A 26,335-nucleotide genomic window follows, 5' to 3' on the forward strand; every position below is an offset into this window, starting at 1 on the left:
ATTTCTGATTGGATTATAATGTTACCCAAGACCTTCATAATCACAACTTAATTCATATTTTTTTTTGCGATAGCATATTTATGAGACCTATTTTTAGACTGTTAGTCGTTGGCTCAGAACAGGTTGGCTTTGATGCCCATCTTTTCTAGTGTTAAACATGTTTATGATTTGTTTTTCTGATTGGTTAAAATGTGTGGGTTATTCTCAATGTGTCATGCCTCTGAACATGGCCTTAGCTGTGGTAAATTCACAATATACTATACACTATATACCATACTTACATATGGTGGTATAATGACAATATACCACACGACATATCAAGCCTTATTGCTTAATTTAGAGCTTCCATTGAGACTATTTGAATAACTTTGTACTGTGACTGTGACTCTCTCTGTGACTGTGTTTCTGGAAGACTGACATCTTTAATGAGATAACGACTGCTACTTAAACTAATCAAAGTTGCTCTAATTGACATCAAGATGATATGAGAGAATATTAGTGTCCACATGAGGCATGAGGAGATGAATTCCTTCAGATGAAGTGGCTCGGCATCACACAGACACTGTGGTGGGCAGGAGTGCCTAGAGTTTCTGTGTGTGTATGTGTGTATGTGTGAGTGTGTGAGAGAGAGAGAGAGAGAGAAAGAGAGAGCGAGAGAGAGAGAGAGAGAGAGAGAGAGGAGAGAGAGAGAGAGAGAGAGAGAGAGAGAGAGAGAGAGAGAGAGAGAGAGAGAGAGAGAGAGAGAGAGAGAGAGAGAGAGAGACTGTGCATGCATGCGTGTTTGTGTCCAGAGTAGACAAAGTCTTTCAAACTGCTAAGATGAGAGATAGTCTCAGAACATGCCTAGGCCCACACCAACTGAATGTACATAATCAAGCAGCAACAGCTACAACAGAGACTAAGGCATAAACACCATCAGCTCTTCCTTAGGTCTCAATATAAGCCTTGAATGTAGCCTACATCCCTGCCACAGCCCTCCATGTAATACTGCCTGTATTGACAGTAGGCCTGTAATATGTGGGCCATACAAACTGACTGTCTGTTTTCGCCCCCTTGACTTAGTGCCTGCGTTCCAAATTGCACCTAATTCCCTATTTAGTGCACCTCCTGGTCAAAGTAGTGTACTATATAGACAATAGGGTGCACTCCCAAACCACTTCCCCTTCCACTTCCACTTCCTCTGACACACACATCTACGCAGACTTTGATTAGCCCTGTGCGTGTGTGTGTGTGTGTGTGTGTGTGTGTGTGCATGTGTGTGTGTGTGCGCAAGTGTGCGTGCGTGTGTGTGTGTGTGTGTGCGTGTGTGTGTGTGTGTGTGTGTGCGCATGTGTGTGTGTGTGTGTGTGTCTGTGTGTGTGCGTGTATGTGGTGTGTGTAGTGTGAGGTGTGTTGTGTGTGTGTTGTGTTGTGTGTGTTGTGTGTGTAGGTGTGGTGTGTGGTGTGTGGTGTGTGTGGGGTGTGTGGTGTGTGGTATGTGTGGTGTGTGTGGTGTGTGTAGTGTGTGGTGTGTTGTGTGTGTGCCTGGTTGTGTGTGGTGTGTGTGCTGTGTTGTGTGTGTGTGCGTAGTGTGTGGTGTGTGTAGTGTGAGGTGTGCTGTGTGTGTGCGTAGTGTGTGGTGTATGTGTGTGTGTGTGTGTAGTGTGTGTTTTAAAGAGTGAATCATGTATATAGGGCTGGTTTACTCAACAGTAAAGAGAGCACCTTTTCAACTTGAGGTGAGTAGTTTCATTATGTTCTTTGATAATATGCTAAGAGTAAATCAGACACACACACACACACACACACACACACACACACACACACACTCTCTGTTGACCATTTGTTCTAGTGTTAGCCCTCTCATTCTCAGCCGTGTTGCTCCCCTGAACCTAAAACAACAGTAGATTACAGAGACATCAGTACAGAGATATAACTCATTAATATTTAACCTAGTACTATTCCAAACAGGTAATGAATTATGCAATTCTTGACAAAAATGATCTCTCCATATTCACCCTCAAAACCCTTAACTATGAAGTGCATACTGATTTTGGTGTGTGTGTGTGTGTGTGTGTGTGTGTGTGTGTGTGTGTGTGTGTGTTTCCTTCATAATTTAAGGTAAAATAAAATGCTTTCAGTGTAACAAGTGAATGATGATATCATGAGAAGTCAAATCCCTATTGCTTTATAGTGTGAGAACACTAACCATGGTCTACTTGTCAGTACACATTGTGTATGTATAGCCGTAGGAGCCATGGAAAGTGTGTTCGCAGGGATGCGTGTCACAATGGTCATTTATTGTAAGCACAACTGGAGACACCCTGTTCTGTTCTGAAAACAGGCCGTCAATGACACAACAGCGCTGCAGCACCTCCTCTAAATAGTCCAGATTACTAATGAACCATTTTAGCTGGCTAGCTAATCATCTTGGCTAACTGTGGGCCAAAGCAATTAACTTATTTGTTGTGAATTAGCGTCTCCTGTAATGTTTACGTTTTGAGGTTCTATGAAGTCTCCACTTCCCAAGAGCATTCTAACAGATACAGTGGGGAGAACACGTATTTGATACGATTTTGCAGGTTTTCCTACTTACAAAGCATGTAGAGGTCTGTAATTTTTTATCATATGTACACTTCAACTGTGAGAGATGGAATCTAAAACAAAATTCCAGAAAATCACATTGTATGATTTTTCAGTAATTCATTTACATTTTATTGCATATCCACTGTAACTGACTTGAGAGACAGACAGACAGATAGATGAATGTCTTGATACAGTTGATACACTATTGGTTTACAGCACATTATATTCTGACAACACATCTTGGTCTAACAAAAGTGCTCATTCAGAAAAAACTTCTAAAAGGACTCATTTGAGGCAGAAAGGAGTTGAAGCACTCTATGAAAAAGTTAGAGATTCATTTCTTATTTAGTCACTTTATTGGATTGTTCAGGACCGACGTCTCGGTTTGCCGGTACGGCTGTGTAGTTGAAAGGAGCCCAGTCTAACGTACTTCCCACAGCCACTGTGTCAAACGAGACTATGCCCAAGTCCCAAGAGGCACCCTATTGCCTACCTAGTGCACTACTTTTGATGGGGCGTGGTCGAAAGTAGTGCACTATATTGGGAACAAGGTGCTGTTTGGGATGCATCCATAGTGTCTCTCCAGACCATCTATCCTGATGATGAGAGACACAGCACAGAGATGAAGGCTACGTCCCGAACGGCACCCTATTCCCTACGTAGTGCACTACTTTTGATGGGCCCTGGTTAATAGTGCACTATTTAAGGAATAGTGTACCATTTAGGATACACTCTATGTACTCTCCAGTACATCTGGACTGAACTGCCTCCACATCAATGGATTTTCCTTCAACTAGACTCATTAGTCTAGCACAACAGCTGGGGGTCTGAAAAAGCCTTGGTCACTCAGCCTTGGTCACTCAGCCTTGGTCACTCAGCCTTGGTCACTCAGCCTTGGTCACTCAGCCTTGGTCACTCAGCCTTGGTCACTCAGCCTTGGTCACTCAGCCTTGGTCACTCAGCCTTGGTCACTCAGCCTTGGAATTGTTCAGCTGCACTATTGCTGTACATGTACAGCAATAGTTTGTATATCCAAACTCCATTATTAGATTACATAATACTGAGCTACAACATGGTCCAAGTACTGCTAGAGCCCCTGGAATGACAGTGAAATGTCAGAGTGCAGAGACTAAAAGCCTTCCTTCAGTTGTACTGAGGTTCTAGTCTTGTTCAACCACAGAACTTTCTCTCCTTTCACCCTCTCTGCTCTCTTTGTGTCCCCTCTCCCCATCTCTACTTCCTTCCCACTCTTTCCTCCTCCTCTCTACCTTTTCCCTTCTCTCCCCTCGTCTTTCTACCTACTATCCTCGTCCTTCCTCTCCTCTCCTCTCCCCCTCACCTCTTCTCCTTTCCTAATCCACTCTCCTCTCCCCCTCACCTCTTCTCCTTTCCTCCCCCACTCTCCTCTCCCCCTCACCTGTTCTTCTTTCCTCCCCCCACTCTCCTCTCCCCCTCACCTGTTCTCCTTTCCTCCCCCCACTCTCCTCTCCCCCTCAACTGTTCTCCTTTCCTCCCCCACTCTCCTCTCCCCTCACCTGTTCTCCTTTCCTCCCCCCACTCTCCTCTCCCCCTCAACTCTTCTCCTTCCTCCCCCCACTCTCCTCTCCCCCTCAACTCTTCTCCTTTCCTCCCCCACTCTCCTCTCCCCCTCAACTCTTCTCCTTTCCTCCCCACTCACCTCTCTCCCTCACCTCTTCTCTTTCCTCATCCACTCTCCTCTCCCCCTCACCTCTTTTCCTTTCCTCCCCCACTCTCCTCTCCCCCTCAACTCTTCTCCTTCCTCCCCCACTCTCCTCTCCCCCTCACCTCTTCTCTTTCCTCCCCCACTCTCCTCTCCCCCTCACCTCTTCTCCTTTCCTTCCCCTCCCCCTCCTATCCCCCCTCACCTCTTCTCCTTTCCTCCCCCACTCTCCACTCCCCCTCACCTGTTCTCCTTTCCTCCCCCACTCTCCTCTCCCCCTCACCTCTTCTCTTTCCTCATCCACTCTCCTCTCCCCCTCACCTCTTTTCCTTTCCTCCCCCACTCACCTCTCCCCCTCACCTCTTCTCCTTTCCTCCCCTCCCCTCCTATCCCCCCTCACCTCTTCTCCTTTCCTCCCTCACTCTCCTCTCCCCCTCACCTCTTCTCCTTTCCTTCCCCCACTCTCCTCTCCCCCTCACCTCTTCTCCTTTCCTCCCCTCCACCTCTTCGCCTTTTCTCCCCCACTCTCCTCTCCCCCTCATCTCTTCTCCTTTCCTCCCCCACTCTCCTCTCCCTCTCACCTCGTCTCCTTTCCTCCCCTCCCCCTCCTATCCCCCCTCACCTCTTCTCCTTTCCTCCCTCCCCCTCCTATCCCCCCTCACCTCTTCTCCTTTCCTCCCCCACTCTCCTCTCCCCCTCACCTGTTCTCCTTTCCTCCCCCACTCTCCTCTCCCCCTCACCTCTTCTCTTTCCTCATCCACTCTCCTCTCCCCCTCACCTCTTTTCCTTTCCTCCCCCACTCACCTCTCCCCCTCACCTCTTCTCCTTTCCTCCCTCCCCCTCCTATCCCCCCTCACCTCTTCTCCTTTCCTCCCCCACTCCCCTCTCACCCTCACCTCTTCGCCTCCCCCCCTCCTCTCCCCCTCACCTCTTCTCCTTTCCTTCCCCCACTCTCCTCTCCCCCTCACCTCTTCTCCTTTCCTCCCCCACTCTCCTCTCCCCCTCACCTCGTCTCCTTTCCTCCCCACTCTCCTCTCCCCCTCACCTCTTCTCCTTTCCTCCCTCCCCCTCCCCTCCCCCCCTCGCCTCTTCTCCTTTCCTCCCCTCCCCTCCCCCTCCTATCCCCCCTCACCTCTTCTCCTTTCCTCCCCACCCCCTCATATCCCCCCTCACCTCTTCTCCCTCCTTACCTTTTCTCCTTTCCTACCCCCCACCCCCTCTCCCTACATCTGTTGGATCACTGTGTGGCAATCTGTTGCTAGGCAACACCGAGTGTCCTATAAATTTGACAACATCCGTGAGTTTGATATTATTTGAGCTCTGCAGTGAAGCCCTCCTTTAGATCATTGCCATATATTAGAGGGACGGAGGGAGGGACGGAGGGAGGGAGGGAAGACAGGAATGATGGAGAGATGAGGGAGGGAGGGAAGGCAGGAAGGGATGAGGGAGGAAGAAAAGACAGGAAGGATGGAGAGATGAGGGAGGAAGGGAAGACAGGAACTATGAAGAGATGAGGGAGGAAGGGAAGACAGAAAGGATGGAGAGATGAGGGAGGGAGGGAAGACAGGAAGGAGGAAGAGATGAGGGAGGAAGGGAAGACAGAAAGGATGGAGAGATGAGGGAGGGAGGGAAGACAGGAAGGAGGAAGAGATGAGGGAGGGAGGGAAGACAGGAACTATGAAGAGATGAGGGAGGAAGGGAAGACAGGAACTATGAAGAGATGAGGGAGGAAGGGAAGACAGAAAGGATGGAGAGATGAGGGAGGGAGGGAAGACAGGAACTATGAAGAGATGAGGGAGGAAGGGAAGACAGGAAGGAGGAAGAGATGAGGGAGGGAGGGAAGACAGGAACTAGGAAGAGATGAGGGAGGAAGGGAAGACAGGAAGGATGGAGAGATGAGGAAGGGAGGGAAGGCAGGAATGATGGAGAGATGAGGGAGGGAGGGAAGGCAGGAATGATGGAGAGATGAGGGAGGGAGGGAAGGCATGAAGGAGGAAGGGATGAGGGAGGAAGAAAAGACAGAAAGGATGGAGAGATGAGGGAGGAAGGGAAGACAGGAAGGATGGAGAGATGAGGGAGGGAGGGAAGGTAGGAAGAAGGAAGAGATGAGGGAGGGAGGGAAGGCAGGAAGGATGGAGAGATGAAGGAGGGAGGGAAGACAGGAAGGAGGAAGAGATGAGGAAGGGAGATAGGGAGGGAAGTGTAGGGAAGAGAGGACAATGCTCCAAACCCCTTTAGACTGAGTAGAAGAAGATTTATCTGCTCTGTAATATCAGTAATACACCACCATGTACACACACACACACACACACACACACACACACACACACACACACACACACACACACACACACACACACACACACATACACACACACACACACCATATATGTAGACTATAATATTTACGAGCAGTACTGTAAAACAGAAGAAAGAAAACACTATTGAGGGCTGTAATAGGACCAACACCCCATTTCACCTCAACAAATCAACCTGCTCAGGAATGCAATGACATCACAAGGACACACCTGTCTGGCTCATCTTTACAGTTCCAGTGTTTGGTGTCTCTTGTCTGCTGGTAAACAGTAAACACAGCTGTGTGTAGATTGTTGTAAATAAATATGGCATCCTCATCAATTTGTTGTACGAAAGGCTCAGGTGGCCTGAACACACGTCCCCTAAGGGACACACAGTTACACAGACCACAGACCACCCACACACATAAACCACCCACGACACAGACACACACACAGACCACCCACATAAACCACCCACGACACAGACACACACCCATGAGACACACACAGACCACCCACATAAACCACCCACGATACAGACACACACCCATGACACACACACACACACACACACACACACACACACACACACACACACACACACACACACACTCGGTCTCCCTGAGGGACTGAGGCAGCTCATGCAGAAAGAGTGGTCCAGTCGGGAAAAAGGTAATCTCTCATATGAGCACCGGAGAGATCTGTGCTGACTGACTGACTGACCTTGGTGACTGACTCTCTGACTGACTGACTGACTGACTGACCTTGGTGACTGACTCTCTGACTGACTGATTGACTGACTGACCTTGGTGACTGACTCTCTGACTGACTGATTGACTGGCCTTGGTGACTGACTGACTGACTCTCTGACTGACTGATTGACTGACTCTCTGACTGACTGTTTGACTGACTCTCTGACTGACTGATTGACTGACTGACCTTGGTGACTGACTCTCTGACTGACTGATTGACTGACTGACCTTGGTGACTGACTCTCTGACTGACTGATTGACCTTGGTGACTGACAGACTGACTCTCTGACTGATTGGCCTTGGTGACTGACTGACTGACTCTCTGACTGACTGATTGACTGGCCTTGGAGACTGACTCTCTGACTGACTGATTGACTGACTGACCTTGGTGACTGACTCTCTGACTGACTGATTGACTGACTGACCTTGGTGACTGACTGACTGACTGACTGATTGACTGGCCTTGGTGACTGACTGACTCTCTGATTTAGAATGGTCACATCAGACCATTGCCTCCTTCCTCTTCCCCAATCAAGACTAGGCCATCCACAACTCATGCAAAGGTTGCCATGACACCATATGTATTTTTCTGTGGAGTGAGACATCACCAAACATTATTCATCCACATAGTCATTATTCCAAATCCGCTGGTCCCTGAACTCTTCAGACCAACCCGGAGACAAGGCACTAACCTTTCCTATAGCAACTAATTGTTCCAAGACACCACCAATTACCCCGATGAGTCTACCAGGAAGCCTGCAAAACAACTTCGAATATATTCCTTAATTAATTCATGAAATGTTATCCTTTCCCTTGTGCAGATGTTTTCTGTTTTCTCGTTTTGCACTCAGAAACCGTCTTACTTCTACAGATGGTGGCAACAACTTTCAGAGGAGAGAGAGAGTGAGAGACAGAGAGAGAAAGAGAGGAACTGAGACAGAGCTGCATTTCCTGACAAAAAAATATATATATATATAAAACAATTAAAGAGTGTCATTTCCCCAAATCTGAAACCCTTATTCAAGGTTTCAAAGACCTCTCTGATAGAGGCTTCCCGTCCTGTTGGGGGAGGACGCAGAGAGCTCTGGGTTGACAGCGCACTACATTGCTGCCTGTGTCTGACAGACCAACCAACCAGCAGTCCTCTTTAATTACTGTTATTGTTAAACGTGTGGTTATATTCACCCTTGGTTATTGTTCTTACTGTTCTCCCATTGACAATATTGATGATTATTATTTAAATGATGTTAATATTGGGAAGACAGAGAGAGAATCCGTTATAGAACCCATTGCCCTTCATGGTTGTGAAATCTGGTGTCCACTTACCTACCAAGAATTCACAAATGGGACAAACACCAAATTGAGACTCTGCGACTTTGCAAAAATATCCTCTGTGTACAACGTAAAACACCAAATAATGCATGCAGAGCAGAATTAGGCCAATACACGCTAATGATCAAAATCCAGAAAAGAGACGTTAAATTCTACAACCACCTAAAAGGAAGCGATTCCCAAACCTTCCATAACAAAGCCATCACCTACAGAGCACATGGAGAAGAGTCCCCTAAGCAAGCTGGTCCTAGGGCTCTGTTCACAATCACAAACAGACCCAACAGACCCCCAGGACAGCAACACAATTAGACCCAACCAAATCATGAGAAAACAAGATAATTACTTGACACATTGGAAAGAATTTAGACTAAAAAATGAGTAAAACAGAATGCTATTTGGCCCTAAACAGAGAGTACACAGTGGCAGAATACCAGAATACAAATCTTTGACTATGTACAGACTCAGTGAGCATAGCCTTGCTATTGAGAAAGGTCGCCGAATTCAGACCTGGCTCTCAAGAGAAGACAGGCTATGTGCACACTGCCCACAAAATGAGGTGGAAACTGAGCTGCACTTCCTAACCTCCTGCCAAATGTATGACAATATTAGAGACAGCAAATTTCCCTCAGATTACACAAATCCAATTTTGATAAACTCACATACTGGGTGAAATTCCACAGTGTGCCATCACAACAGCAAGATTTGTGACCTGTTGCCACAAGAAATGGGCAACCAGTGAAGAACAAACACCATTGTAAATACAACCCATATTTATGTTTATTTATTTTCACTTTTGTACTTTAACTATTTACACATCATTACATCACTGTATAAAGACATAATATGACCTTTGAAATGTCTTAATTCTTTGGAACTTGTGAGTGTAATGTTTACTGTTGATTTTTTATTGTTTATTTCACTTTTGTTTATTATCTATTTCCTGATCCTCAAACAAGATGTTCTGGAAATAAGGTCAGGCTATAGATTGGATTAAAACACTATGAATTCATCCTGCATTCTGCTAAGAGTCTTGGTGTAACAAGATGTTCTGGAAATAAGGTCAGGCTATAGATTGGATTAAAACACTATGAATTCATCCTGCATTCTGCTAAGAGTCTTGGTGTAACAAGATTCACAGTGTAGTTACTCTCAATAACAGCTCAACCTGTTATGTTAGGAAACAGTGTGGTCCTGTGTAGCTTGGCTGGTAAAGCGTGTGGTGCTAGCAATGCCAAGGTTGTAGGTTCAAATCCAGCAGAGGTAGACACTGAGTGCTCTTTTCTCCTGTCCCACCTGCTCGCCCTGGTCTGCTATCTGAAGACACTGTCCTACCTGTCCACTCTGGTGTGCTATCTGAAGACACTGTCCTACCTGTCCACTCTGGTGTGCTATCTGAAGACACTGTCCTACCTGTCCACTCTGGTGTGCTATCTGAAGACACTGTCCTACCTGTCCACTCTGGTGTGCTATCTGAAGACACTGTCCTACCTGTCCACTCTGGTGTGCTATCTGAAGACACTGTCCTACCTGTCCACTCTGGTCTGCTATCTGAAGACACTGTCCTACCTGTCCACTCTGGTCTGCTATCTGAAGACACTGTCCCACCTGGTCTGCTATCTGAAGACACTGTCCTACCTGTCCATTCTGGTGTGCTATCTGAAGACACTGTCCTACCTGTCCACTCTGGTGTGTTATCTGAAGACACTGTCCTACCTGTCCACTCTGGTCTGCTATCTGAAGACACTGTCCTACCTGTCCACTCTGGTCTGCTATCTGAAGACACTGTCCTACCTGTCCACTCTGGTGTGCTATCTGAAGACACTGTCCTACCTGTCCACTCTGGTGTGCTATCTGAGGACACTGTCCTACTTGTCCACTCTGGTCTGCAATCTGAGGACACTGTCCTACCTGTCCACTCTGGTCTGCTATCTGAGGACACTGTCCCACCTGTCCACTCTGGTCTGCTATCTGCCAACTGCAACTGAAGACACCACACTACCAAAACCTGGTGAGATCTTTCATATATTTGGAGCATTTGATTAGCCTGCCTTGAGTGGGTGGAGTTTACAGTTTTGGGACTATTCTGTTGGTTACATTGCACTATGCAAGCTCAAATGGAACATAGATACAGCATTTGAAATGATTTCTAATACTATTTGAACCCAGGTCTTCACACCACTGCACTAGAGAGGAAGGAACTGGCTCAGAGAACACCACTGGCCCTTTGCACTTGGAAAAGCCTCAATAAAATAGGATTTGTTCCAGTTGTTTCCTGAGGGTTACGATGGGGCAGACGAGTGTGCGTGTGTGTGTGTGTGTGTGTGTTTATTCAGGGTTAAGATGGGGCGGACGAGTGTGTGTGTGTGTGTGTGTGTGTGTGTGTGTGTGTGTGTGTGTGTGTGTGTGTGTGTGTGTGTGTGTGTGTGTGTGTGTGTGTGTGTGTGTGTGTTACTCAGGGTTAGAGGGGAGCGGACGAGGGCAGAGACAGAACGGTAAAGCCGACAGCTGCCTGGCAGCAGCTCAAAACGCAGCTTTAGCATTTTCCTTTTCCACTGTTCTGACTGACTGGCACACAATAGGTCTGTTCCAATTGGGACCCTATTCACTATATAGTGCACTGATTTGGACCAGGACCCATAAGCTTCTGGTCAAAAGTAGTGCACTATGTAGGAAATAAGGGTGCCATTTGGGTCGTACATAATGTGAAGCTCTACAACTGTAACTCCCAGCCAGAGGAATATTCAGAGCCGTATAAAGAGATGGGCTGATTGGCTGATTGGCTGATGGGCTGATGGGCTGATTGGGCTATTGGGCTGATGGGCTGATGGACAGATGGGCTGATGGGCTGATGGGCTGATGGGCTATTGGGCTGATGGGCTGATGGGCTGATGGGCTATTGGGCTGATGTGCTGATGTGCTGATGGGCTGATGGGCTATTGGGCTGATGGGCTATTGGTCTGATGGGCTGATGGGCTGATTGGGCTGATGGGCTGATGGGCTATTGGGCTATTGGGTTGATGGGCTGATGGGCTGATGGGCTATTGGGCTGATGTGCTGATGGGCTGATGGGCTATTGGGGCTATTGGGCTGATGGGCTGATGGGCTGATGGGCTGATGGGCTGATGGGCTGATGGGCTGATGGGCTGATGGGCTGATGGGCTGATGTGCTGATGTGCTGATTGGCTGATGGGCTGATGGGCTGACAACATGGTTGACTTAAGACACAGCAGATCAGATGGCCAAGATTAGAGCTATCAGCAATCGTTGGTGTCTTTCTCTCCTGGCACTTTTCCCTCTCTGTCTAAGTCTGTGGAAATCACATACAGATAGCCATTCATGACAAATCTGGGCAACAGTCCCTCGTTTGAACACTAGATGGCACACTAGCTTCATGGATGATGGAATAGTAGCAAGGCTGCCAGAGTAGGAGGTAGAGAAGAGCCAACACGAGTCCACTATAAAGCTGTAAGCCTTGTGAGTGGGTGGGGGTGGATAGATATCCTTAAAGCATGAATGCAGCTATGATGTGTGTTGGGTAACATCCGTAATTACTGCAGTTTGGCAATTAACTACTTAATCGCGTGAAGGAGATTCGTGAGCAGCGGTTCGTTGTGGTGTGTGAGAGTGGGAAAGAAAAGGAGAGAGGAGACGGAGAAAGATGTGAGAGAGAGAGAGAGATAGAGGGGAGAGATGGAGAGAGAGAGGGGGAGAGGGGAGAGATGGAGAGAGAGAGGGGGAGGGGGAAGGGGGGGAGATGGTGAGAAAGAGAGAGAAAGAGGGGGGGTGGGAGAGAGACGAAGAGAGATGGAGAAGGAGTAAGAGACAGAGAGAGAGGGAGAGAGAGAGAGGGGGAGAGAGAGGAGAGATGGAGAGAGAGAGAGAAACGACAGATGGAGAGATGGAGATAAAGGGTGTATAGTGAGAAACGAAGAGAGAGAGAGAGATGGAGAGAAAGAGAAGGAGCGAGAGACAAAGAGAGAGAGAGTAAGGGTGATAGATAGTGAGAAAAATTAGAACGTGAGAGAGGGAGAGAACAAGAATACGAAAGAGAGAGAGTAAGGGTGATAGATAGTGAGAAAAATTAGAACGTGAGAGAGAGGGAGAGAACAAGAATACGAAAGAGAGAGAGTAAGGGTGATAGATAGTGAGAAAAATTAGAACGTGAGAGAGAGGGAGAGAACACAAATACGAAAGAGAGAGAGAGAGAGAGAGAGTGAACAAGCGAGTTATTTTCTCTTCCCTCTCCTTCTGTCTCTGCTGTAGTGAAGTGATACAGGTATTATCATAATACAGGTGTTGTCACACAGTGAAAGAAGACACTGTATCTTCGAGAGGACTGAACACACACACACACACACACACACACACACACACACACACACACACACACACACACACACAGTCAACACGAGCAGCTATATCAAATAAAATACCCCACACAGAGTGTTACAGAGAATGAGACATGAACTAATACTGTATAACCGATGGGAGTTGAACCTCGGTCATCTGCTTGCCAACCCAACATCTTAACCATTCCACCAATAGGACATCCTCAAAGCCTGAGGATGCCAAGTGTCAGGGCTACCTCATCAGGATAGTGTGAATTGAAATCGCCTCTGAATCACAGTATCTCCCATGTCACAATGCTACTAGCTACAGTTGAAGTCAGAAGTTTACATACACTTAGGTTGGAGCCATTAAAACTCGTTTTTCAACCACTCCACACATTTCTTGTTAACAAACTATAGTTTTGGCAAATCGGTTAGGACATCTACTTTGTGCATGACACAAGTCATTTTTCCAAAAATTGTATTACAGACAGATTATTTAACTTATATTTCACTGCATCACAATTCCAGTGGGTCAGAAGTTTACATACACTAAGTTGACTGTGCCTTTAAACAGCTTGGAAAATTCCAGAAAATGATGTCATGGCTTTAGAAGCTTCTGATAGGCTAATAGACATCATTTGAGTCAATTGGAGGTGTACCTGTGGATGTATTTCAAGGCCTACCTTCAAACTCTTTGCTTGACATCATGGGAAAATCAAAAGAAATCAGCCAAGACCTCAGAAAAAAGCCTGGTTCATCCTTGGGAGCAATTTCCAAACGCCTGAAGGTACCAATTTCATCTGTACAAACAATAGTACGCAAGTATAAGCACCATGGGTCCACGCAGCCGTCATACCGCTCAGGAAGGAGACGCTTTCTGTCTCCCAGAGATGAACGTACTTTGGTGCGAAAAGTGCAAATCAATCCCAGAACAACAGCAAAGGAACTTGTGAAGATGCTGGAGGAAACAGGTACAAAAGTATCTATATCCACAATAAAATAACTTCTATATCGACATAACTGAAAAGGCCGCTCAGCAAGGAAGAAGCCACTGCTCCAAAACCACTATAAAAAAGCCAGACTATGGTTTGCAACTGCACATGGGGACAAAGATCGTACTTTTTGGAGAAATGTCCTCTGGTCTGATGAAACAAAAATAGAACTGTTTGGCCATAATGACCATCATTATGTTTGGAGGAAAAAGAGGGAGGCTTGCAAGCCAAAGAACACCATCCCAACCGTGAAGCACGGGGGTGGCAGCATCATGTTGTGGGGGTGCTTTGCTGCAGGAGGGACTGGTGCACTTCACAAAATAGATGGCATCATAAGGTAGGAAAATGATGTGGATAGATTGAAGCAACATCTCAAAACATGTCAGGTAAAAATGTTGTCGCAAAGGGGTCTTCCAAATGGACAATGACCCCAAGCATACTTCCAAAGTTGTGGCAAAATGGCTTAAGGACAACAAAGTCAAGCTATTGGAGTGGCTATCCCAAAGCCCTGACCTCAATCCTATAGTATCCTATAGAAAATTGGAGGGCAGATGCCCTACAAACCTGATTCAGTTACACCAGCTCTGTCAGGAGGAATGGGCCAAAATTCGCCCAGTTTATTGTGGGAAGCTTGTGGAAGGCTACCCAAAACATTTGACCCAAGTTAAACAATTTAAAGGCTATGCTACCAAATACCAATTGAGTGTATGTAAACTTCTGACCAACTGGGAACGTGATGAAAGAAATTAAAGCTTAAATAAATAATTCTCTCTACTATTAATCTGACATTTCACATGCTTAAAATAAAGTGGTGATCCTAACTGACCTATGACAGGGAATTTTTACTAGGATTAAATGTCAGGAATTGTGAAAAACAGAATTTAAATGTATTTAGCTAAGGTGTACGTAAACTTCTGACTTCAACTGTATATCTCTAATTTAGACTTAACAACTCCTAAGGAGAGGATAGAAGAAAAGAGAGAGGAGAGATAGGAGAGTAGAAAGGGGAGGAGAGAGGAGAGGTGAGAGGAGAAAGGGGAGGAAAGAGGAGAGAGGAGAGGAGAAAGATGAGGAGAGAGGAGAGAGGAGAGGAGAAAGGGGAGGAGATAGGAGAGAGGAGAGGAGAAAGGGGAGGAGAGAGGAGAGAGGAGAGAAGAAAGGGGAGGAGAGAGGAGAGAGGAGAGAAGAAAGGGGAGGAGAGAGGAGAGAGGAGAGGAGAAAGGGGAGGAGAGAGGAGAGGAGAGGAGAAAGGGGAGGAGAGAGGAGAGGAGAAAGGGGAGGAGAGAGGAGAGGAGAAAGTGGAGGAGAGAGGAGAGAGGAGAGGAGAAAGGGGAGGAGAGAGGAGAGAAGAAAGGGGAGGAGATAGGAGAGAGGAGAATAGAAAGGGGAGGAGAGAGGAGATAGGAGAGGAGAAAGATGAGAGAGGAGAGGAGAGGAGAGGAGAGGAGAGGAGAGGAGAGGAGAGGAGAGGAGAGGAGAGGAGAGGAGAGGGAAAAGGAGAGACGAGAGGGGAGAGAAGAACGGAGAGGGGAGAAGGAGAGAGGAGATGAGAGGAGAGAAGAGAAGAGGAGAGGAGAGAGGGGAGAAGAGAGAGGAGAGGAGAGGAGAGAGAAAAGGAGAGACGAGAGACGAGAGAAGAGAGGAGAGGGGAGAAGGAGAGAGGAGATGAGAGGAGAGGAGAGAAGAGAAGAGGAGAGGAGAGAGGGGAGAAGAGAGAGGAAAGGAGGGGAGAGAGGAGAAGAGACGAGAGGGGAGGAAAGGAGAGGAGAGAGGAGGTTGATGATGAAATTATACTAATTAGCATTTTCACATGAAGAAGGAGAACATGAATTTACATTCAACTCTGAGTTCAATTTCCTTCTGATCAGCTTGAGGGGGGGGGGGGGGGGGGGGGGGCACTACACACACTACACACACTACATCTTATTGGAGCATCCAATTGGTCACATCGTCTCTCAGAGATATTAACGGTTCCGTTCTGGATTTTACATTGACTGGACTGGGATTCTCAGGAGAAGAGAGTTGAGAGGAAAGGAGGCTGCAAGGACCATACACACACGTGAGCACGGGCACACGCACACACAAACACACAAACACAAACCCCCTCGCCCTACTGTGCCCTCCCACTCTGCCTGCCTCTAAAATATTCTCATGTCTTAAAGGACCATCTAATTGGTCACGGCGTCTCTCAGAAATATTCACTGTTCGGTTCTGGATTTTGGATTGGCTAGACTGGACTGAGATTCTCAGCTGGGATTCTCAGCTGATTCAGTGCAGATTGTGAGGTCATTGGAATGCTTGGCAAGGCAGCGGCCATAGAAGTCAGCTGTTCAGCACAAACAGATCTGGGATGAGGGTAGTACTGTACAACCAGATGTTGTTCCAGTTAGGGAACATACTGCCCAGTTGATTTCACACACTACATGTTAGAGGTCAGAGAGGTTATAGTCAGCAGGCTGCAGGCTTTTATAGTATACAGGGACCCATAGATAACTATGCCCAGCCAGCGTACATACTGTATCCATATTACTATTCTCCACACACACTGCCACATGTCCCTAACTCTTGGTCTCTCTAGCTGTCCTCCTCTCTACACATCCCTAACTATTGGTCTCTCTAGCTGTCCTCCCCTCTCCCTGTCCCTAACTCTTGGTCTCTCTAGCTGTCCTCCTCTCTCCCTGTCCCTAAGTCTTGGTCTCTCTAGCTGTCCTCCTCTCTTCCTGTCCCTAACTCTTGGTCTACTAGCTGTCCTCTCTCCCTGTCCCTGACTCTTGGTCTCTCTAGCTGTCCTCCTCTCTCCCTGTCCCTAACTCTTGGTCTCTCTAGCTGTCCTCCTCTCTACACGTCCCTAACTCTTGGTCTCTCTAGCTGTCTTCTCACCCTGGGGATGCTTCAGAGTTCATTAGGCCATTTTAGCATGCATCAACACACGTTATTGTAAGGAAGACTCTTCTCCTCACTCTCTTCTCTCACGCTCATAATTTATGTAAATATATTTTTTGCGATGCAGTGCCTTAGACCTCCGCGCCACTCAGGAGGCCCCTCACTCTGGGTTTGATCTTGACTCCAGTATCTATATCCACAATAAAATAACTTCTATATCGACATAACTGAAAAGGCCGCTCAGCAAGGAAGAAGCCACTGCTCCAAAACCACTATAAAAAAGCCAGACTATGGTTTGCAACTGCACATGGGGACAAAGATCGTACTTTTTGGAGAAATGTCCTCTGGTCTGATGAAACAAAAATAGAACTGTTTGGCCATAATGACCATCATTATGTTTGGAGGAAAAAGAGGGAGGCTTGCAAGCCAAAGAACACCATCCCAACCGTGAAGCACGGGGGTGGCAGCATCATGTTGTGGGGGTGCTTTGCTGCAGGAGGGACTGGTGCACTTCACAAAATAGATGGCATCATAAGGTAGGAAAATGATGTGGATAGATTGAAGCAACATCTCAAAACATGTCAGGTAAAAATGTTGTCGCAAAGGGGTCTTCCAAATGGACAATGACCCCAAGCATACTTCCAAAGTTGTGGCAAAATGGCTTAAGGACAACAAAGTCAAGCTATTGGAGTGGCTATCCCAAAGCCCTGACCTCAATCCTATAGTATCCTATAGAAAATTGGAGGGCAGATGCCCTACAAACCTGATTCAGTTACACCAGCTCTGTCAGGAGGAATGGGCCAAAATTCGCCCAGTTTATTGTGGGAAGCTTGTGGAAGGCTACCCAAAACATTTGACCCAAGTTAAACAATTTAAAGGCTATGCTACCAAATACCAATTGAGTGTATGTAAACTTCTGACCAACTGGGAACGTGATGAAAGAAATTAAAGCTTAAATAAATAATTCTCTCTACTATTAATCTGACATTTCACATGCTTAAAATAAAGTGGTGATCCTAACTGACCTATGACAGGGAATTTTTACTAGGATTAAATGTCAGGAATTGTGAAAAACAGAATTTAAATGTATTTAGCTAAGGTGTACGTAAACTTCTGACTTCAACTGTATATCTCTAATTTAGACTTAACAACTCCTAAGGAGAGGATAGAAGAAAAGAGAGAGGAGAGATAGGAGAGTAGAAAGGGGAGGAGAGAGGAGAGGTGAGAGGAGAAAGGGGAGGAAAGAGGAGAGAGGAGAGGAGAAAGATGAGGAGAGAGGAGAGAGGAGAGGAGAAAGGGGAGGAGATAGGAGAGAGGAGAGGAGAAAGGGGAGGAGAGAGGAGAGAGGAGAGAAGAAAGGGGAGGAGAGAGGAGAGAGGAGAGAAGAAAGGGGAGGAGAGAGGAGAGAGGAGAGGAGAAAGGGGAGGAGAGAGGAGAGGAGAGGAGAAAGGGGAGGAGAGAGGAGAGGAGAAAGGGGAGGAGAGAGGAGAGGAGAAAGTGGAGGAGAGAGGAGAGAGGAGAGGAGAAAGGGGAGGAGAGAGGAGAGAAGAAAGGGGAGGAGATAGGAGAGAGGAGAATAGAAAGGGGAGGAGAGAGGAGATAGGAGAGGAGAAAGATGAGAGAGGAGAGGAGAGGAGAGGAGAGGAGAGGAGAGGAGAGGAGAGGAGAGGAGAGGAGAGGAGAGGAGAGGAGAGGGAAAAGGAGAGACGAGAGGGGAGAGAAGAACGGAGAGGGGAGAAGGAGAGAGGAGATGAGAGGAGAGAAGAGAAGAGGAGAGGAGAGAGGGGAGAAGAGAGAGGAGAGGAGAGGAGAGAGAAAAGGAGAGACGAGAGACGAGAGAAGAGAGGAGAGGGGAGAAGGAGAGAGGAGATGAGAGGAGAGGAGAGAAGAGAAGAGGAGAGGAGAGAGGGGAGAAGAGAGAGGAAAGGAGGGGAGAGAGGAGAAGAGACGAGAGGGGAGGAAAGGAGAGGAGAGAGGAGGTTGATGATGAAATTATACTAATTAGCATTTTCACATGAAGAAGGAGAACATGAATTTACATTCAACTCTGAGTTCAATTTCCTTCTGATCAGCTTGAGGGGGGGGGGGGGGGGGGGGGGGGCACTACACACACTACACACACTACATCTTATTGGAGCATCCAATTGGTCACATCGTCTCTCAGAGATATTAACGGTTCCGTTCTGGATTTTACATTGACTGGACTGGGATTCTCAGGAGAAGAGAGTTGAGAGGAAAGGAGGCTGCAAGGACCATACACACACGTGAGCACGGGCACACGCACACACAAACACACAAACACAAACCCCCTCGCCCTACTGTGCCCTCCCACTCTGCCTGCCTCTAAAATATTCTCATGTCTTAAAGGACCATCTAATTGGTCACGGCGTCTCTCAGAAATATTCACTGTTCGGTTCTGGATTTTGGATTGGCTAGACTGGACTGAGATTCTCAGCTGGGATTCTCAGCTGATTCAGTGCAGATTGTGAGGTCATTGGAATGCTTGGCAAGGCAGCGGCCATAGAAGTCAGCTGTTCAGCACAAACAGATCTGGGATGAGGGTAGTACTGTACAACCAGATGTTGTTCCAGTTAGGGAACATACTGCCCAGTTGATTTCACACACTACATGTTAGAGGTCAGAGAGGTTATAGTCAGCAGGCTGCAGGCTTTTATAGTATACAGGGACCCATAGATAACTATGCCCAGCCAGCGTACATACTGTATCCATATTACTATTCTCCACACACACTGCCACATGTCCCTAACTCTTGGTCTCTCTAGCTGTCCTCCTCTCTACACATCCCTAACTATTGGTCTCTCTAGCTGTCCTCCCCTCTCCCTGTCCCTAACTCTTGGTCTCTCTAGCTGTCCTCCTCTCTCCCTGTCCCTAAGTCTTGGTCTCTCTAGCTGTCCTCCTCTCTTCCTGTCCCTAACTCTTGGTCTACTAGCTGTCCTCTCTCCCTGTCCCTGACTCTTGGTCTCTCTAGCTGTCCTCCTCTCTCCCTGTCCCTAACTCTTGGTCTCTCTAGCTGTCCTCCTCTCTACACGTCCCTAACTCTTGGTCTCTCTAGCTGTCTTCTCACCCTGGGGATGCTTCAGAGTTCATTAGGCCATTTTAGCATGCATCAACACACGTTATTGTAAGGAAGACTCTTCTCCTCACTCTCTTCTCTCACGCTCATAATTTATGTAAATATATTTTTTGCGATGCAGTGCCTTAGACCTCCGCGCCACTCAGGAGGCCCCTCACTCTGGGTTTGATCTTGACTCCAGTATCTATATCCACAATAAAATAACTTCTATATCGACATAACTGAAAAGGCCGCTCAGCAAGGAAGAAGCCACTGCTCCAAAACCACTATAAAAAAGCCAGACTATGGTTTGCAACTGCACATGGGGACAAAGATCGTACTTTTTGGAGAAATGTCCTCTGGTCTGATGAAACAAAAATAGAACTGTTTGGCCATAATGACCATCATTATGTTTGGAGGAAAAAGAGGGAGGCTTGCAAGCCAAAGAACACCATCCCAACCGTGAAGCACGGGGGTGGCAGCATCATGTTGTGGGGGTGCTTTGCTGCAGGAGGGACTGGTGCACTTCACAAAATAGATGGCATCATAAGGTAGGAAAATGATGTGGATAGATTGAAGCAACATCTCAAAACATGTCAGGTAAAAATGTTGTCGCAAAGGGGTCTTCCAAATGGACAATGACCCCAAGCATACTTCCAAAGTTGTGGCAAAATGGCTTAAGGACAACAAAGTCAAGCTATTGGAGTGGCTATCCCAAAGCCCTGACCTCAATCCTATAGTATCCTATAGAAAATTGGAGGGCAGATGCCCTACAAACCTGATTCAGTTACACCAGCTCTGTCAGGAGGAATGGGCCAAAATTCGCCCAGTTTATTGTGGGAAGCTTGTGGAAGGCTACCCAAAACATTTGACCCAAGTTAAACAATTTAAAGGCTATGCTACCAAATACCAATTGAGTGTATGTAAACTTCTGACCAACTGGGAACGTGATGAAAGAAATTAAAGCTTAAATAAATAATTCTCTCTACTATTAATCTGACATTTCACATGCTTAAAATAAAGTGGTGATCCTAACTGACCTATGACAGGGAATTTTTACTAGGATTAAATGTCAGGAATTGTGAAAAACAGAATTTAAATGTATTTAGCTAAGGTGTACGTAAACTTCTGACTTCAACTGTATATCTCTAATTTAGACTTAACAACTCCTAAGGAGAGGATAGAAGAAAAGAGAGAGGAGAGATAGGAGAGTAGAAAGGGGAGGAGAGAGGAGAGGTGAGAGGAGAAAGGGGAGGAAAGAGGAGAGAGGAGAGGAGAAAGATGAGGAGAGAGGAGAGAGGAGAGGAGAAAGGGGAGGAGATAGGAGAGAGGAGAGGAGAAAGGGGAGGAGAGAGGAGAGAGGAGAGAAGAAAGGGGAGGAGAGAGGAGAGAGGAGAGAAGAAAGGGGAGGAGAGAGGAGAGAGGAGAGGAGAAAGGGGAGGAGAGAGGAGAGGAGAGGAGAAAGGGGAGGAGAGAGGAGAGGAGAAAGGGGAGGAGAGAGGAGAGGAGAAAGTGGAGGAGAGAGGAGAGAGGAGAGGAGAAAGGGGAGGAGAGAGGAGAGAAGAAAGGGGAGGAGATAGGAGAGAGGAGAATAGAAAGGGGAGGAGAGAGGAGATAGGAGAGGAGAAAGATGAGAGAGGAGAGGAGAGGAGAGGAGAGGAGAGGAGAGGAGAGGAGAGGAGAGGAGAGGGAAAAGGAGAGACGAGAGGGGAGAGAAGAACGGAGAGGGGAGAAGGAGAGAGGAGATGAGAGGAGAGAAGAGAAGAGGAGAGGAGAGAGGGGAGAAGAGAGAGGAGAGGAGAGGAGAGAGAAAAGGAGAGACGAGAGACGAGAGAAGAGAGGAGAGGGGAGAAGGAGAGAGGAGATGAGAGGAGAGGAGAGAAGAGAAGAGGAGAGGAGAGAGGGGAGAAGAGAGAGGAAAGGAGGGGAGAGAGGAGAAGAGACGAGAGGGGAGGAAAGGAGAGGAGAGAGGAGGTTGATGATGAAATTATACTAATTAGCATTTTCACATGAAGAAGGAGAACATGAATTTACATTCAACTCTGAGTTCAATTTCCTTCTGATCAGCTTGAGGGGGGGGGGGGGGGGGGGGGGGGCACTACACACACTACACACACTACATCTTATTGGAGCATCCAATTGGTCACATCGTCTCTCAGAGATATTAACGGTTCCGTTCTGGATTTTACATTGACTGGACTGGGATTCTCAGGAGAAGAGAGTTGAGAGGAAAGGAGGCTGCAAGGACCATACACACACGTGAGCACGGGCACACGCACACACAAACACACAAACACAAACCCCCTCGCCCTACTGTGCCCTCCCACTCTGCCTGCCTCTAAAATATTCTCATGTCTTAAAGGACCATCTAATTGGTCACGGCGTCTCTCAGAAATATTCACTGTTCGGTTCTGGATTTTGGATTGGCTAGACTGGACTGAGATTCTCAGCTGGGATTCTCAGCTGATTCAGTGCAGATTGTGAGGTCATTGGAATGCTTGGCAAGGCAGCGGCCATAGAAGTCAGCTGTTCAGCACAAACAGATCTGGGATGAGGGTAGTACTGTACAACCAGATGTTGTTCCAGTTAGGGAACATACTGCCCAGTTGATTTCACACACTACATGTTAGAGGTCAGAGAGGTTATAGTCAGCAGGCTGCAGGCTTTTATAGTATACAGGGACCCATAGATAACTATGCCCAGCCAGCGTACATACTGTATCCATATTACTATTCTCCACACACACTGCCACATGTCCCTAACTCTTGGTCTCTCTAGCTGTCCTCCTCTCTACACATCCCTAACTATTGGTCTCTCTAGCTGTCCTCCCCTCTCCCTGTCCCTAACTCTTGGTCTCTCTAGCTGTCCTCCTCTCTCCCTGTCCCTAAGTCTTGGTCTCTCTAGCTGTCCTCCTCTCTTCCTGTCCCTAACTCTTGGTCTACTAGCTGTCCTCTCTCCCTGTCCCTGACTCTTGGTCTCTCTAGCTGTCCTCCTCTCTCCCTGTCCCTAACTCTTGGTCTCTCTAGCTGTCCTCCTCTCTACACGTCCCTAACTCTTGGTCTCTCTAGCTGTCTTCTCACCCTGGGGATGCTTCAGAGTTCATTAGGCCATTTTAGCATGCATCAACACACGTTATTGTAAGGAAGACTCTTCTCCTCACTCTCTTCTCTCACGCTCATAATTTATGTAAATATATTTTTTGCGATGCAGTGCCTTAGACCTCCGCGCCACTCAGGAGGCCCCTCACTCTGGGTTTGATCTTGACTCCAGAACAGAGTGAAATATGGCCTGGGGGTATTTCTGACAGTGTGGAGCCAGACACATACCACTCTGGGGGAGTTCTATAGCATGAAATGGGCCTGACAGTCACCGGTCAGACCTGAGTTCAAACACTATTTGAGACACAGAGACACACACACACAGAGACACACACAGAGAGAGAGAGAGAGAGACACACACACGCAGAGAGAGAGAGAGAGACTCACACACACACAGAGAGAGAGAGAGACACACACACAGAGATAGAGAGACACACACACACACACGCACACACACATGCACGCACGCACACACACAGTCACACACAGGTCCCATCACCTATCTCTGAGGTGCCATCCTGTAGGTCAGTGGTGTCAGTGGCAGGGCCTTCTACAGCCGACCACCTGACACATGATATTCTATCAGAAATACAAAGACATTAGATACAGGAAACACAGCCTCAGGGTGTCTGCTACTGATGGCGTCTGACACGGTGTGTGTGTGTGTGTGTGTTGTCGGGGTGAACATACTCTGCTTGGTAGAGCCACGTCCCTTGAGACATTATGGTGATGTTGTGTGTGTGTACGTGTGTGTGTGTGTGAATGAGTACTATGCTTCTTGGCCAACTAAAGCCAGGCCTACCTTGTCCTCAGCGGATGGGCTGACCTACATTACCACCCTCGTTCAACATGGCCAAACCAACACACACACACAGAGACACACACACAGAGACACACACACACACACACACACACACACTCCCATAGAGTATCCATCCAGCCAGGCCAGTGAACAATGTGTAATCAGAGTCCTGGCCCTGCTCTCTGTCCTCGGCAGGGTAATCCACTGGCCTCTTAATGGGTGTTTATTTTTTACGCCCGTGGATCCAGCCATACACAGGTGATGTGTGTGTATGTCAATGTGTGTGTTTGTCTATTTGTGTATGTGTGTGTGTGTATTTGTGTGTATTGTGTGTGTGTGTGTGTTTGTGTGTCTATGTGTGTTTGTGTATTTGTGTATGTGTGTGTGTATTTGTGTGTGTTGTGTGTGTGTGTTTGTTTGTCTATGTGTGTTTGTGTATTTGTGTATGTGTGTTTGTGTATTTGTGTATGTGTGTATTTGTGTGTGTGTGTGTGTGTGTGTGTGTGCGTGCGTGCGTGCGTGCGTGCTTATGTGTATGCGTGTGTGTGTATGTGTGTGTATGTGAATGCGTGCGCGTGTGTGTGTGTGTGTGTGTGTGTTTATGTGTATGCGTGTGTGTGTATGTGTGTCTCACTGGGAACCAGCCAGATAAATCATCACTCTGAGCATCTGTCCTCTCTCCCCCATGTGCCAAACACTTCCCCCCGTCTCCCCCCTTCTCTCTGTTCTCACCCATCTCTACTCTGTTTCCTTCTTTCCCCCATTCCTTCCTCCGCTCCAACCAACTCTCAGTCCAAATCTGCAGACCTGTTCATAGACATTTGGGTTTCCCCTTCTGCCCCTTTCTGTCCTGTCCTCACCTGGTCTTGTTCAACAAAGGGGTAACACTGTTAAAATACACCCGCACCGCCTGTGTCCTCCACTCCTGAACACGACAGAAGGGTGTAAATCTCAGCTGTGAGCCCTGTGCTGACCTGTACATTTTCTTTGTTGTGTCACTCGGTCTCTGAGCTCCAACGGTCTATCCTGCATGGGTCAGGCAATACTGTACCTGTAGACACCTACCTGCTACTACTAGCTGCTAGCTAGCTACATACCTCTACCATTCCACAAGGCTACCGTTTTAAACCATAGGCCCCCATACAACTTTATCTACTGCTAGCTTGTTACACACCTGCATAGTAGCATACCATTATTTATCTAAGCTCTGGTTGTTTTAAAGTTACACAGCCCCATATCCACTCACTGGAGTGGGCTAGGCAATACTGCACTGTGGCTAGCCTAGTTACCTGCTACATACTGCACTGTGGCTACCCTAGCTACCTGCTACACACTGCACTATAGCTACCCTAGCTACCTGCTACATACTGCACTGTGGCTACCCTAGCTACCTGCTACACACTGCACTGTGGCTAGCCTAGCTACCTGCTACATACTGCACTGTGGCTACCCTAGCTACCTGCTACATACTGCACTGTGGCTAGCCTAGCTACCTGCTACATACTGCACTGTGGCTAGCCTAGCTACCTGCTACATACTGTACTGTGGCTACCCTAGCTATCTGCTACATACTGCACTGTGGCTAGCCTAGCTACCTGCTACATACTGCACTGTGGCTAGCCTAGCTACCTGCTACATACTGTACTGTGGCTACGCTAGCTAACTGCTACATACTGCACTGTGGCTACCCTAGCTACCTGCTACATAGAACCCTGTAATGAATACAGTACACCTGTATGACAGAAGAGAACCCTGTGGTGAATACAGTACACCTGTATGACAGAAGAGAACCCTGTGGTGAATACAGTACACCTGTATGGTAGAAGAGAACCCTGTAATGAATACAGTACACCTGTATGGTAGAAGAGAACCCTGTGGTGAATACAGTACACCTGTATGACAGAAGAGAACCCTGTGGTGAATACAGTACACCTGTATGGTAGAAGAGAACCCTGTGGTGAATACAGTACACCTGTATGGTAGAAGAGAACCCTGTACACCTGTACAGTACACCTGTATGGTAGAAGAGAACCCTGTGGTGAATACAGTACACCTGTATGGTAGAAGAGAACCCTGTGGTGAATACAGTACACCTGTATGGTAGAAGAGAACCCTGTAATGAATACAGTACACCTGTATGGTAGAAGAGAACCCTGTGGTGAATACAGTACACCTGTATGACAGAAGAGAACCCTGTGGTGAATACAGTACACCTATATGGTAGAAGAGAACCCTGTGGTGAATACAGTACACCTGTATGACAGAAGAGAACCCTGTGGTGAATACAGTACACCTGTATGGTAGAAGAGAACCCTGTAATGAATACAGTACACCTGTATGACAGAAGAGAACCCTGTGGTGAATACAGTACACCTGTATGACAGAAGAGAACCCTGTGGTGAATACAGTACACCTGTATGGTAGAAGAGAACCCTGTGGTGAATACAGTACACCTGTATGACAGAAGAGAACCCTGTGGTGAATACAGTACACCTGTATGGTAGAAGAGAACCCTGTGGTGAATACAGT

At 47.2% G+C, this 26,335-nt stretch overlaps 1 protein-coding gene across 8 annotated transcripts in view; it reads right to left on the reverse strand.

The window, feature by feature from the left end:
- Nucleotides 1–26,335, reverse strand: part of LOC110515674 (uncharacterized) — a 252,866-nt gene that overhangs the window by 119,704 nt on the left and 106,827 nt on the right. The window lies entirely within an intron of this gene.

The sequence above is a fragment of the Oncorhynchus mykiss genome, chromosome 23 (assembly GCF_057628025.1).
Source record: "Oncorhynchus mykiss isolate SJ-2025 chromosome 23, ASM5762802v1, whole genome shotgun sequence".
Classification (NCBI taxonomy): Eukaryota; Metazoa; Chordata; class Actinopteri; order Salmoniformes; family Salmonidae; genus Oncorhynchus; species Oncorhynchus mykiss.